Below are 12631 nucleotides of genomic sequence, written 5' to 3' on the forward strand. Positions count from 1 at the left end.
CTGGACTGAACAGACTCTGTGGAAGCCCTGTCCTGTGGCCCCCCAGCTCCACCCAGCTTGCACAACTCAGAGCATTTGCATCCACAGTTCCCTCCCTTCATCACTCACTTGGTCTTTGAGGAGTCATTTCTCCAGTCAGGACGTGTGAGCATGTATGCTGGGAGACTTCCATGGCACATTTTGGAACTTTGTGCTTTTTTTTTCCCTCTTAGGATGAACCATGTGAAAGTGCCAGTTTTGTGAGTCACCATTGTGTATGGTTCAACCTGGTACCTGTCAGTTATCCAGTCTCGTGTGCCGATGTCACTGTCACCGTGTAACTTCCTCGTGCGTAGAGACTGTGATTTGAATGTGGCTGTGTCTCCAGCAGCTAGCTCACCATCTTTTAAGTGTTTCTGGAATGAATGGACAATTCAACCCAAAGGGAAGATCGCCCCTATTGTACACACTTTGCTCTGCTTGTGGAGCAAAGGTTCTTAAACTTGAATGGGCATCAGAATTTTCTGTGGGACTTGTTAAAACACAGATCACTGGGCCCCATCCCAGAGTTTCTGATTCTGGAGGCCTGATAATTAGCACTTCTAACAAGTTTCTAGGTGAAACTGGTCCTGGAAATCATGAAGCTGGACACCACTGTTTTAGATTAAAAGTTCTCTCCTGGGGATGGGAGGAAGATTAGTCATAAGTATTAAAAAAAATCCCCCCTGTACTAGGTTGAATAGTGCCCCATCCTAAACTCACGTCCACCCAGAAATTGTGAATGTGACGTTATTTGGAATGAGGTCTTTGCAGATGTGATCAAGTTGAGGTCATATTAGATTCGGTGGATCCTAAATCCGTTATGCGTAGTATCCTTATAAGAAGCAAAAACTTAGACACACAGACATAGAGCCCCACAGGGGAGAATGCCATATGAAGATGGAGACAGAAAGTGGAGGAACACATCTACCAGCTTAGGAGTACCAAGGATTGCCCACAACCACCAGGAGCTAGCAGATAAGCAGAGGACAGATTCTCCATCAGAACCCCCAGAAGGAACCAGATGGGAGGGATGAAGATTCCTCACATCACTCCATGTTGGAGCTGGATGGATTCATTCACCCAACAGTCTTTCAAAGAAAGTGCTGAGCCCTGCACCTACAGTGTGCACTGCTGGGGCCAGAGGAGTATTCAGAAGACACTATTGGAATTTGGGCCAAGTTTCAGCCTCTCAGGCCTCCTGTGGTCTAGCCAGCATGGCTGTGACCATGGCAATGCGTAGGCCAGGCAGAGGGCAGGTGGGGCTTGCAGTGGCTTGATAACTCCTGGAACATGGCCTGTGCCTTGTCTGGTGTGAGGTCAGGGTGTTGAGAGGCAGGCAGATAGGTGGGGGAACTTTCTACCACACTGACCCAGGCTGTCCTCGCAGAGGTCTGCTTCTTATAAAGCCCATGTGTGTGTGTGAGGCCTCTGACAGATGTAATGGGGGCCTCTGCTTGTTGAGTTTGCTCCACTGGCCAGCACAGCCAGTGAGGGGGGCAAGTCCTCCTGCACCCCCTTCTTCCCATCTCTGTGAGGTTAGAGCTAGAATTGGAAGTCTTGGGGGAGGCACACCTCTGGTCCCAAGGGAAGGAGGGAGTGGTGAGTTTGGAACTTTCCAGCTGTCCTCCAGGGTCTGGCCATAATGGTCAGGCAAACTACGACTGTGTTTACCAATGTGAGGGAGATGGGGAACCGATCATGTGCTCTGTCTCATGCCATCTAAAAGACGAGCCCCTCAAAAGTAGCACCAGCCCCAACTTCTACCTTGTCAAGGGTGACAGCAATCTTTGTGCAGTAGCATCAAGATACAAGAGAAGCAAGGGATTTAAGGCTAAGTATCCTGAATTTAATTAGATTCTGTTTCCACTAACTGCTACTTCTTTGACCTTGGACAAAGCACTTAACCTCTCAGGGCCTCAGTTTCCTCACAGCATAAGCCCAGGTGGAAACTGGGACCACCCTGTCAGTGAAATAGTAGAAAAGGAGGCTTAAAGCTCTACTGTGTCCTTCCACAGCCCCACAAAATCTCCTGAATGTCTGAATTCTGGGCCCAGCTTCCTCACATGCTGACTCTGTTCTGTTCCACATTAACCAACATGAAGTTGGATCCCTTTCGAGAGTTCCAAAAAAACCCTCTTACAAAGTAGCAACAATAAGATTGGTAGAGTCGACCAAAATGTCTTGCTTTTTTGTCTTTTGTTTTGGGTTTGGTCTTTGTTTTTTCACGGAAAAGAGAGATGAAGGGTAGCCACAGCAGAATTTGATCAACTTCCAAAATGGTAGTTGGCCTCAGATTGCCTCTAAGATGACCTTCAGCCACCCACCACACCACGAGGGCCTCCCAGGCTCTTTGCTTCCCCCAGACCTAGTCCTTCTCTCTCTGTTGTCTTCCCTCTCTTTTCTCTAGTTACTCCTCTCTTCACTCATTCCCTTTTCTCATACCCAAGGTCAAGATGCTCTCCCTTCTCTTTTGTTGGGGGTCAACACCTCTGCCTTCAAGACTCTCACCTACGTCAAGCGTCTCAAAGCATTTTTTTTTCCACAAAAGAGCGTTACATTTCCAAGTAAAATTTGTGTACTTGATATTAAGAGTAATAATTCACCCAGTCACATGCAGATTACATGAGATAACATAAATGAAAGTATTTTTGAAATGCAAGGTATCGTACAAACTCATTCCTCCATCCATCCATTTCTGTGACAAACATTTGTGAAGCCTTTGGTAGGTGCTGGAGATGCCTTCAAGGGTTTCACAATCTAATGAGATGCTAGAAAATAACTGTAATGAAGTGTAATAGATGCCATAATTGTGCAACATCTCATGTGTAATGGCACAATAAAAAAGGGAGTGATTCATGTTACTGTGGATAATGTAGAATATATGATGTGATAGGATATGATACAATATACTTCTATTATAATACAATAGAATATAACAGACAAGGCAAGCTCAAAGTGCTTTTCTGAGCATTTTGGAGATGAGCTTCCTGTTTGATCCAGTGCCTGCAATTTTATTGGCAACTATCTGTACCTCCTCTCCCTGTCTGTAGATTCGGATCTGTGCTCAAGGTCTGCAGGTTAACCTGCAAGGAACAGGTTATTTGACCTCTTAGAGCCTCAGTCTTCTCATCTGCCAAATCTGTACAAAAATTCCTCACAGGCTTGCCATAGAGACTGAAAGAGATGCATTAACTTGTTTGTTGAACAAACAGTTCTTGAGCAACTCCTATGTGCTGGACACTGATCTGGGCACTGGGTTTTTTTTATAGGGAATGAGACAGTGCATGGGTTCTTGTTCTCTCAGAGTGAACATCCTGTTGGGGAGATAAGATAATTATTGGTGTGCAGCCCTGTTAATTGGCACCTGGAAGCTATGTAACACCTTTGCTGCAGCCTTTCCTTTCAGATTGTCTTCATTTTTCAATCCCCTGCACCTTGCCTCAAAATTCTGTTGCCTTGGAGTCTTTCAGATAGAGGCTGCATAAAGGAAGTCCTGGGAGTCTGGGAGGAGGAGGCAGTCTCTGCTCACAGGCTTGCAGGCTGAGTTGGAGAGTGTTTTAGTTCAGGCTGTTATAATACATAGAATGGGTGCTTAAACAGCACACATTTGTTTCTCACAGTTCTGGGGCTGAGAAGTCCAAGATGGAGGTGCTGGCAGGTTTGGTGTCTGGTGACGGACGACCTGCCGTTGTGCCCTCACGTGGCTGAGGGAGAGACCATCTCTCTCACTTTCCTTCTCATGAGGGTACTAATCCTATTCGTGAAGCTCCACCCTCATGACCTAATAAGGTCTCAAAGACCTCACTTCCGAATACCATCACACTGGGGGCTAGGTTTTAACATATGAGTTTGGGGAGGGTGCACAGTCAACCCATCACAAGGAGAAAGAGTGGGAGCAAATTAAAGTACTTAAACCAATAAGCACATATCTCTTTCTCTTGGCTTCCGTCTGCCAAGGGCACTGGGGAGAAGCCCAACTTTTTAATGACTTCTCTTCTTTGGTTTAGGATTTATTACAAATGTGTTTCCTCTGTTTCTCCTATAATCATGTCATTGAGTGGCCCAGAGATAAATGTCAACAACACAGCTCTTAAGGAGTCCTGGTGGCGGGAGAGTGAGGGAGCTGAGTAGGGGGCTGGCAGGCTCATCAGAGGACACATTTATTAAACTGTGGAAGGGATGGGGTAAGCCATCCAAGCCCTGGGTCTGGCAGAGTTTGCAACCAAGCGGTAGGGAACAGAGCACTTTTTGTATCTCGGGAAAGCTTTTCTTCAGCCATTGGGCTGGTTTTCCCTGGCACTTTTGTCAAGCTTGGGCTTTTCAGTTTTGCCATTTGTTTTTCCTTTTGGACTTTTCTTCTCATTACAAATAGATGCTGTGAATTCAAGCCTTGGGAAAGAGAGTTGGGTTTTAGGCATGGAGCACTGATAATATATGGCACCTGGGAAAGGAATCCGGTGCCGAGGACTTGCAGAGGCAAGACCTGAGGCTTGGTGGGAAAATGGCGTGGGCCTATGATGTGGACAGGTCAACCATTTAGGAATGGGACTGGGTTTTCTGATTGCCAAGTGGGGCTACCATTCACCTCCAAAGGGCTCTGCTCACAGAGACACAAATAGACGTGCTCTAGGTTAACAGGGGTCAACTCCCTTCTTTCCATCCCCCTTTCTCTCTCAGCCTTCCTGGTTTTAAGTGGTAGGACCAAGTGCCAATTTCCTTAAGTACTAGGATTGGATCCAAGGAATGCACTCTTGGGGCTAGGGGAGTTCGTGAAGAATTCTGCTGTGGAGACATACATTAGGGAGCCAGAACATCAGAACTTTCACTGCCAGGTTGGAAGAGGAACTCTGTTCCAAAGGGCCCTGGGTGGGGTCTCTTCTTAGGATTAGGTGGGGAAACTTGGGGGAGACCTTGCTACTGTGCCTTGAGGATGTTTTTATTTACCTTTCCTATCTCCTTCTTCTCTTTCTCACTCCTTTCTTCTCATTGCCTCTTCCAGCAACATGCTAGTGTTAGGGTTTCCCATGTGCCAGTGTTGGGGTTACAGTGATGATAAGGATGGGAGTTGGAGTAAGGCTCAGGTGTGTGAACTTCATCATTCTCTCATCTGTGGGGCTTGGCTTGCCCACGGAGAGATCGGAACTCCCCAGGGACAAGCACTGGATGGAAACAAAATACTGCTCTAGTAATAGTTGGGCAAATACCTTCCCATAGCCCTTTCCTCTGTCAACTGCCCCCATCCCTGCTGTTATTGCAGAGCTCTCTGGAGAGTTGTGCTGGGTACCAGACTGAGAGCTGTAAGCCTAAGCAAACCTTCCATTGCTTCCCTGCAAAGCCCAGATAGGTCTGAAAAAGAAGTTTATTTATCTACCCAGGGGCAGATGTGAAGTTGGCACAGAGCTGATGAGATGGACGTGGCTTTGCCTCATGTGTAGGAAGCACAGGGGAGCATGCCTGGCGTGAGTCCTGTCCTTGAGCATGCATGGTGACCCTGCTCATAAGAAATCATAGACCAGTGGGTCCTCTCCCTGGTGTCACAAACTGGAATCTGACCTTGATTCTTTTTTCCCTTATTCAACTATTCACCAAGTCCTATCAAATGGACCTCTAAAATATCTTTTGGGTCTATGTGCTTCTTTCCACCCCCTCTGCCACTTTCCTAGCCCAGGCCACTGTAGCCTCACTTCCAGCACAGCAAGTGTATTTTTCTAGGTCTCCTCACGCACCTCCTGCTCCTCCCATCCATCAGGGTCCATATTGCTTCCAGGGAAATATCTGTTTGGTTAAGAAACTGCCCTATTGAAAATCTTCAATGTCATCCTTTTGCCTTTGGTGGGGGGGACCTTTAAAAATGTTTCTGACTATTCTAATAATTCCTGTATTTATTTATTTATTTATTTATTTATTTATTTATTTATTTAAACAATTTTTTAAATGTTCATTTATTTTCCAGAGACAGAGTGTGAGCAGGGGAGGGGCAGAGGGAGAGGGAGACAGATTACGAAGCAGGCTCCAGCCTCTGAGCTGTCGGCACAGAGCCCAACATGGGACTCGAACTCATGAACCATAAGATCATGACCTGAGCAGAAGTCAGACACTTAATCAACTGAGCCACCCAGGTGCCCTAACCCTGTTTATACTTTCAATATAATCTTTCACCTTGCCCATTCCAGAAATAGTAAGCTGTTTTCCTTTTTCCCAAACAGGCCACCCTCTTTCTTGCCTTGTCTCATGCTCTTCACTCTGTCAGGTACTTTTACTCTATCCCCCTCCCCTTTTCAACCAGCTCCAATGCAATCTTCACCTTCTTTTCTTAGCTGTCACTTTCTCCAGGAAGCCCTCCTTCCTTTGCCTGGATCAGTGGTCCTCTCACACAGTCTGCAGCCACCTATCCCTTTCTGATTATGTATTGTCATGGCCCGTTTGCTTGAAATCTCCCCCCCACCCCCACTCCGGCTGCTAGAGTAACCTCTGCCATTGACAGCCACCTCCTTGGCTTCTGTTAGGCTAAGCATGTGGAGTCTCTCTTCCATTCCACACCATATGGCTCCACTGTATCTCTTCATGAGTTGACCTTAAGCAAAAGAAAAGGGACACTGGACATAGTAATGGATGGTGTTCACAGCAGCAATAATTTCTTTTAATATGGAGACATTCCCCACGTTGTTGGTTTTTTTTCTGGCTCTCAACAAAGCCAAGGGTGAAATAAGATGTCAGTTCTTCAAGTAGTGATTCTTGTGGGGTAGCAGGGTAAGAACTGCTTTTTAGGTTATGTCTGAAAACTCCCAAATGGAACACAATTCCACCTCCTCTCTTCTTTGTTATGGTAGAAACTTTGGAGAAGGCATGGTAAATATTTTTTCTGTCTGGAGCCTCAATAGTTCAGCCAGGCTTTCGATGAGGGCTGGCTATATATCAGATGACTCACTGTGTAGACACTGGGGGAGAGGAGGAGATGATGTACTGTTGACTGGGAGAAGATCCGCACACTGTAGATGGCAAGATGCTTCTGTTCTACATCCAACACTTCCAGAGCACCTCTCTGGGCCAAGCTCCACTGAGTGCTGGATATTAGGTAACTCCCTGCCCTTGAAAATCTTGTCAATCCCTAGGTTTTATAGGAATGGCTCAGATGAAATAGTAGGAGTTGAGAGAAAGGAGGAAGCACAGGCAGACACATATCAAATAAATGAGCAAGAATGGTGTAGTCCCACTTACACAGGTACATTTCAAGAGTGACAGCGTGCCATTGCCTTGGGAAATATCGCTTAGGTGGTGGGAATGTCAAGGGCTGGTATGGCATTGGGAGGCTTTAGATTCCCCCATAATTTGCATTAGCACCCCCGTGTTTTTGTACAATCCCTTCTTCCTTAATGTTACCGAAAGTGTTATGTAAATACATCCTCAATCCCATGTGCAGATTGCTGCCCAAGACTGACATTGGACATTCTATGGCTATCGCTTCCTTTCTCCAATTCCTTGCAAACTCACAAATTGCTGATGGTTGGTTCTCAGTTGGAAAATGAGGCACACCGGGCTTGCCAAAGATCTGGACACAGACAGATGCAGACGCCTGGGCTTGTGCAGACAAGCATATACTTTTATGTGCATGCACACACTTATTTCCATATATACTATGACACCATATTGTCATCCAATTCCCTTACATCATTTGGTAGGAATGTGTACAAACACTCCAGGGACTGAGCAGGTTCATGGGTAAGACCCTTCCTCCTCCTAGATGCTTGACAGGCTTCTGCAAAAATGACCTAACAAAGCCCTGGTTCCAGACAGCGGGACAATGAGGATCTCAACATTATTTATGACAGCCTTTTTTGTATTGTAAGTGACCTAGGTACCCAGTTTCTGAGAGAGGAATTTACACACTGAGAAGACAGGAAGATATGTGGGTGTGGAGTGATGGATGGGGGATTTGGGAGTGTGAGGGGACAGGTGCCGATCTTGAAGCTGCTTGCCTTATATTGGGACATCTCTGACTAAACCAATGGAGATGGAAATCCTAAGTTTTCATTGTTAATAAATCTGCCTCAGAAACAAGGAAATGATGATATTAATAATAATAGCTCTCAGTGTGACAGCTGGAGTTTTGAGGGGGCACAGTGAATATTTCTCTTCCCCTCTGATTCCGAAGCAAGAAAAGATGTGAAGCAGATGGGACCAAAATGTCACTTTTATGACTGAAGTAAGTACTTTCAGTGAGAACCCAAGTGGGCTTCTTGATTCCCTAACCCAAGACCCGACCTCAGAGCACCTGACCTGAGAGCAAATTGGCATCTGTAAAACAGTGCCCTTTGCTAGGTAGGGAAGGATGGAGAAGAAAAGCCAAATCCCTTGCTTGGGGATCTTTGACAGATCAGCACCATCCATTCAAGAAACATAAACATGTGCTCTTGTTTGGCAACCAGGTAACTCACTCTGTCTCCCCAGGGAGTAAGGAGAAGTGAACCTAGAAGGCCAGGTGTGGTCTGGGAAACCTCCCTCATTGCTTTGAACATCTAGTATCTGAAAAACTTGAACGTTCCCTGAATGTTCCCATGCTTTTGTCATAGCCAACTATAGTCAGAGTAGTTTGGCGGAGAGAAGGTCTGGCCCCTAAGGGGACAGGAGTCCTCTTTCAGGACAGCTCGGCTCCCCACTTTGAGAGGCTGCCCTTCCCATAAACCTCTGCTCCTATGGTGTTCTCCTAGGGCAGCTGGAGGGTAGGGTAGGCTTTGCCCTCAGAAGGTTCTGAAATGAAGCAAATTGTATGTTAATTGAATCACTACCATGGACATTCTGTTCAAGGTTAAAAAGGTGTTCCATTTTCTACATCCTACCCCAAATTATGCCTAGCTACATTGCCTAATATAGCTCCAAAGAAGTGATTGTCCAACGGAAAAACAAGAATGATAAAGGGGATCTGTCAGGACAAAGCCTGACTTGATACAGAGCCTCTGAAGTGGGGGGAGAGTCGGTGCTATGAAGGGCTTGTTGAAGGGGCACCAGCTGCTTCCAGGGAGGAGTTGCTGATTTGGATTTGGGGGCTTGTAGATGCCATTCAAGGCAGGAGTGAACATATGAGTGAGGGCTAAGTATCTCTCCTCTCCATCCCCCAACCTCTCTCTTCCTCACTCTTCCTGAATTAATGACCCCACCAAGACTTCCTGAGAAAAACAACCAAGTCAGAAAGTCAGAAATCACCCCACCTCTCTTGACAGCCCAGCCCAGCCCTACAAACCCATATCTCTTGGTCAGTTACTCCCACATGTCACCCAGGCCACAGAGAGACTTCCTGTTCATTCCACTGTCAGAGACATTCGATGTTAGCACTTTTTGGCAAAGGATCTCGACAATCACCTTGAAAAGGAAAACAGCGCCATGGGTTAGTGGAAAGAATGTGGCTTTGGAGCCAGGCAGTCCTGGGCTCTACTCCCAACTCTGCCACTTAATGCCTGTGTGAGCCTAGGCACACCAATTAACCTCTTTGACTTCCAGTTTCCTCATCTGCAAAACAAACAACACAAAGATGACAATCGTGACCCTACAGAACAGTTTGGAAAGGCGAGGGATTCAACGCAGGAAAATGTGCCTGTAAGACACATGGTGGATAGTAGGTTTCAATATTTGGGGAAGATTCCACTAAAGGCTAGTCTTCCTCTTGATAAATAGCAGAACTTATTTTAAGACTCTGAAGTTACAGAAATCCTGCAGCATAAGGAAGTTCTTCTTAAGCAGTCATCATGAGGCTTTCTAAAGAAGTACCTTTCTTCTGCTCCAAGTCTGTGCCCGTTTTCTCTCAGTGGTAGCTTCTCATTAAAATAATTCCATAAATACATTCTCACTGATACCTCTCAGCCATTCCCTTACTACACCAGCCCTGGTTTGTAATGAATTGTTTATCAAGGTTGTCTGTATGTGGCCATGAAATTTATAGTGTGGATAGAAGTCCACAGGACACAGGAGCCTGGCTGGCTCATGTCCTTGTGGCCTTTGTTATGGGCCTGCCCTGCAGGTGATTCAAAGCTGCCTAGTCCTTCCAGACTTTGGAGCTTGGATGGAGCCCAAACAGGACCAGTCTACCCATAAATCCTGCTCTCAGGCTGAGTGTGTTAGAAGGTCTCAGTATGTCACGATGTTTCCCTAAGGGTATCAATCGGGGTTACTAGGTACCAGTGACGGAATTCATAGAAAATGCATGTATTGAAAAGATACTGAATAGCTTCCAATATTTATGGAAGACTGGAGAACCAAGTTTAAAAGGTGTATATATTCCAAGGAGGTTAGGCCACAGCTGAATCCCTTGTTGGCATGGTGCCACTACATTGCCCCTGCTTCCACTATGGGACACTAAGACTCCCAGCACTGAAAGTTGATGCTACTGGATGAAAACCTTCTGTCTTTGTGTCATTGGATTGCCTGTTCAGTATTCACAGGCAGGAACTGGAACATCCCATTGGCTGATCCTGGGTCATGTGCCTGCTTCCCAGTACCAGAGAACAGGGAGAGTCCCCTTTGGCTTCCCTCATGGGATCACAGACTAGGGAGTTCTTTCAAAAGTAGGAAGATATTTTAAAGATTAATTTTTAGTATGCTAGAAAAATAGGTAGCTTTAGTTTGTTGTCACAACTTTTGGTTCAGTAAACAAAAAATATAGTTGAAATGCGCTACTTACCCCTAAAACTTGGGTATAGCAAAAAAAGTACCGACTTGGACTCAGCTTCTCTGACCCTTGGTTTCTTTTTCTATGAAATGGGAATTAGAATAACTATCCTCATACCTCTCTCAAGTTTGTTGTGAACATAAATTTGATAATATAAATACAAAACAAACTGTTCCATGTTCTATCAAAGGAGCAGATGGCATGAGTATTTTCCTTTACTATCTGATAAACCATTGGCAAACAATAACATCCACAATATGGGCTATTTGTTGTCTGGAGTGTGGTGATGTGCATAGGGGCATGAAAAATCTCCTTCTGCAACTAGGGTGTCCAAAACTCAGGAGACATGAAATGTTGAGTGAGTCCCCTGAGGCCATACAGCTGGTAAGTGGCAGAGCCAGGATTTACATCCAGGGCTGTCTGATTCTGAGTTCTGTCTTCTTTACAGGAGGCGTGGTTCTCATTCCTGAATCTGGATGAACTGGCTGGAAGCTCAGGAAGGAGGTTTCTCTTCAGGAAAGAAATGGAAGAATATAAGGTGGGAGAAATGGAAGCCCATTTCCTGAGTGCTTAGAATGATGTTTATTCCATAAGAGCACATTGACGTATCAAAGCTGGAAGGCCCTAATGAAAACCACAGTGAGCTTTCTCAGCAAGCTCATGAGCTATTGCATTGAACGGTTTTCATTTTGTAGATGAGGCAACTGAAACTGTAAGAAGTTAAGTAAGATGCTCAGCCAGTACAGTCAGGGTTTGAGATTTAACTCAGGCATGTATATTGCCTTGGATTCTTAGTTGGAAACAACAGAGCCCAATTTGGGTTAGTTTAGGCAAGGAAGTGATTTCATAAAAGATACTGAGTGGCCCTGGAGAACCAGTCATGGAACAGGGTCCTAAATCACATCACTGAATTCGTTCAGCAGCTGATTGTGCTAATGTCACCACTGGGTTGCTCCTGCTAGACCCTCTTCCACTGCAGCTCCCAGGGGCTGGATGCAGCTGCCACTACTCTTGTTTAAACAGATTCTTCCTGGTGCCACTTCCCTTGTGTCAAATAGTCTATGGAGGCTTCTGTTAGTCTGAGCCCAGGTCACACGCCTGCAACTTAGCCACAAGGGAGTTTGAGAAAGTGAGTATATGGCTTCCACAGAGGGGAGAAATTTCTTCCTCCTATTAAGGTGGGGAAAACCTCAAACATGGAGAACTGTTCCACCATGCTGGGGGTGCAGAGATTTTCTTGTTCCTACCTGAATTCTCAAGACACAGAACAAAGCTTAGCACATAGTAGATGTTAAATACTGACTGTTTATAACCTCCCCCAAATTCATATGATGAAACCCTCAACCACAGTGTGATGGAATTTGGAGGTGGGACCTTTGAGAGGTAATTAGGTTTAGATGAGGTCATTAGGGTGGGGCATCTATGATGAGATCACTGCTTGTATAAGAGGAGAGACACCAGGACTCTCTCTTCACCATGTGAAGACACAGCAAGAAGGTAGCCACACACCCAACCAGGAGGTAGGCTCTCACCAGGGGCCGAGTCAGCTGGCACCTTGATCTTGAACAGTCCACCTTCCAGAACTGTGAGAAATAAATGCCTCTTATTTAAGTAACCCTGTCTATGGTATGTTATTGTAGCAGCCAGAGTGGACTAAGACAATAGGGGTGTAATAAATATTGATCAACTGATTGACAACATGATTCTGTGTGATTTTCAAGTCCATGCCCTTGACCACTATACTCTACTTTTCTTTAGGTCATCCCTTGACAAGATCTAGTACAAAATACTCAATTTCACATCAGTGAAATTATGTAAGGTCCCTATCCTGTATGAAACTACCTTCATGTATATGTATGATTCATTCACTCAATAGAATGTACTGTTGTGGGTTATGACCATAGGCTCTGAGAAGGAAGTACTATATCTTATCTTTTCACCATGGTGACA

General features: G+C 45.4%; 1 long non-coding RNA gene across 1 annotated transcript; it reads left to right on the forward strand.

Moving 5' to 3' along the window:
• The first annotated feature begins 211 nt into the window (after positions 1-211).
• LOC122473849 lies at positions 212-12296 on the forward strand. Its single transcript, XR_006294726.1, has 2 exons — positions 212-316; positions 11130-12296. It is a non-coding gene; the product is annotated as an uncharacterized LOC122473849 (long non-coding RNA).
• The last annotated feature ends 335 nt before the right edge of the window (positions 12297-12631 follow it).

Source organism: Prionailurus bengalensis, chromosome B4, assembly GCF_016509475.1.
Source record: "Prionailurus bengalensis isolate Pbe53 chromosome B4, Fcat_Pben_1.1_paternal_pri, whole genome shotgun sequence".
NCBI lineage: Eukaryota > Metazoa > Chordata > Mammalia > Carnivora > Felidae > Prionailurus > Prionailurus bengalensis.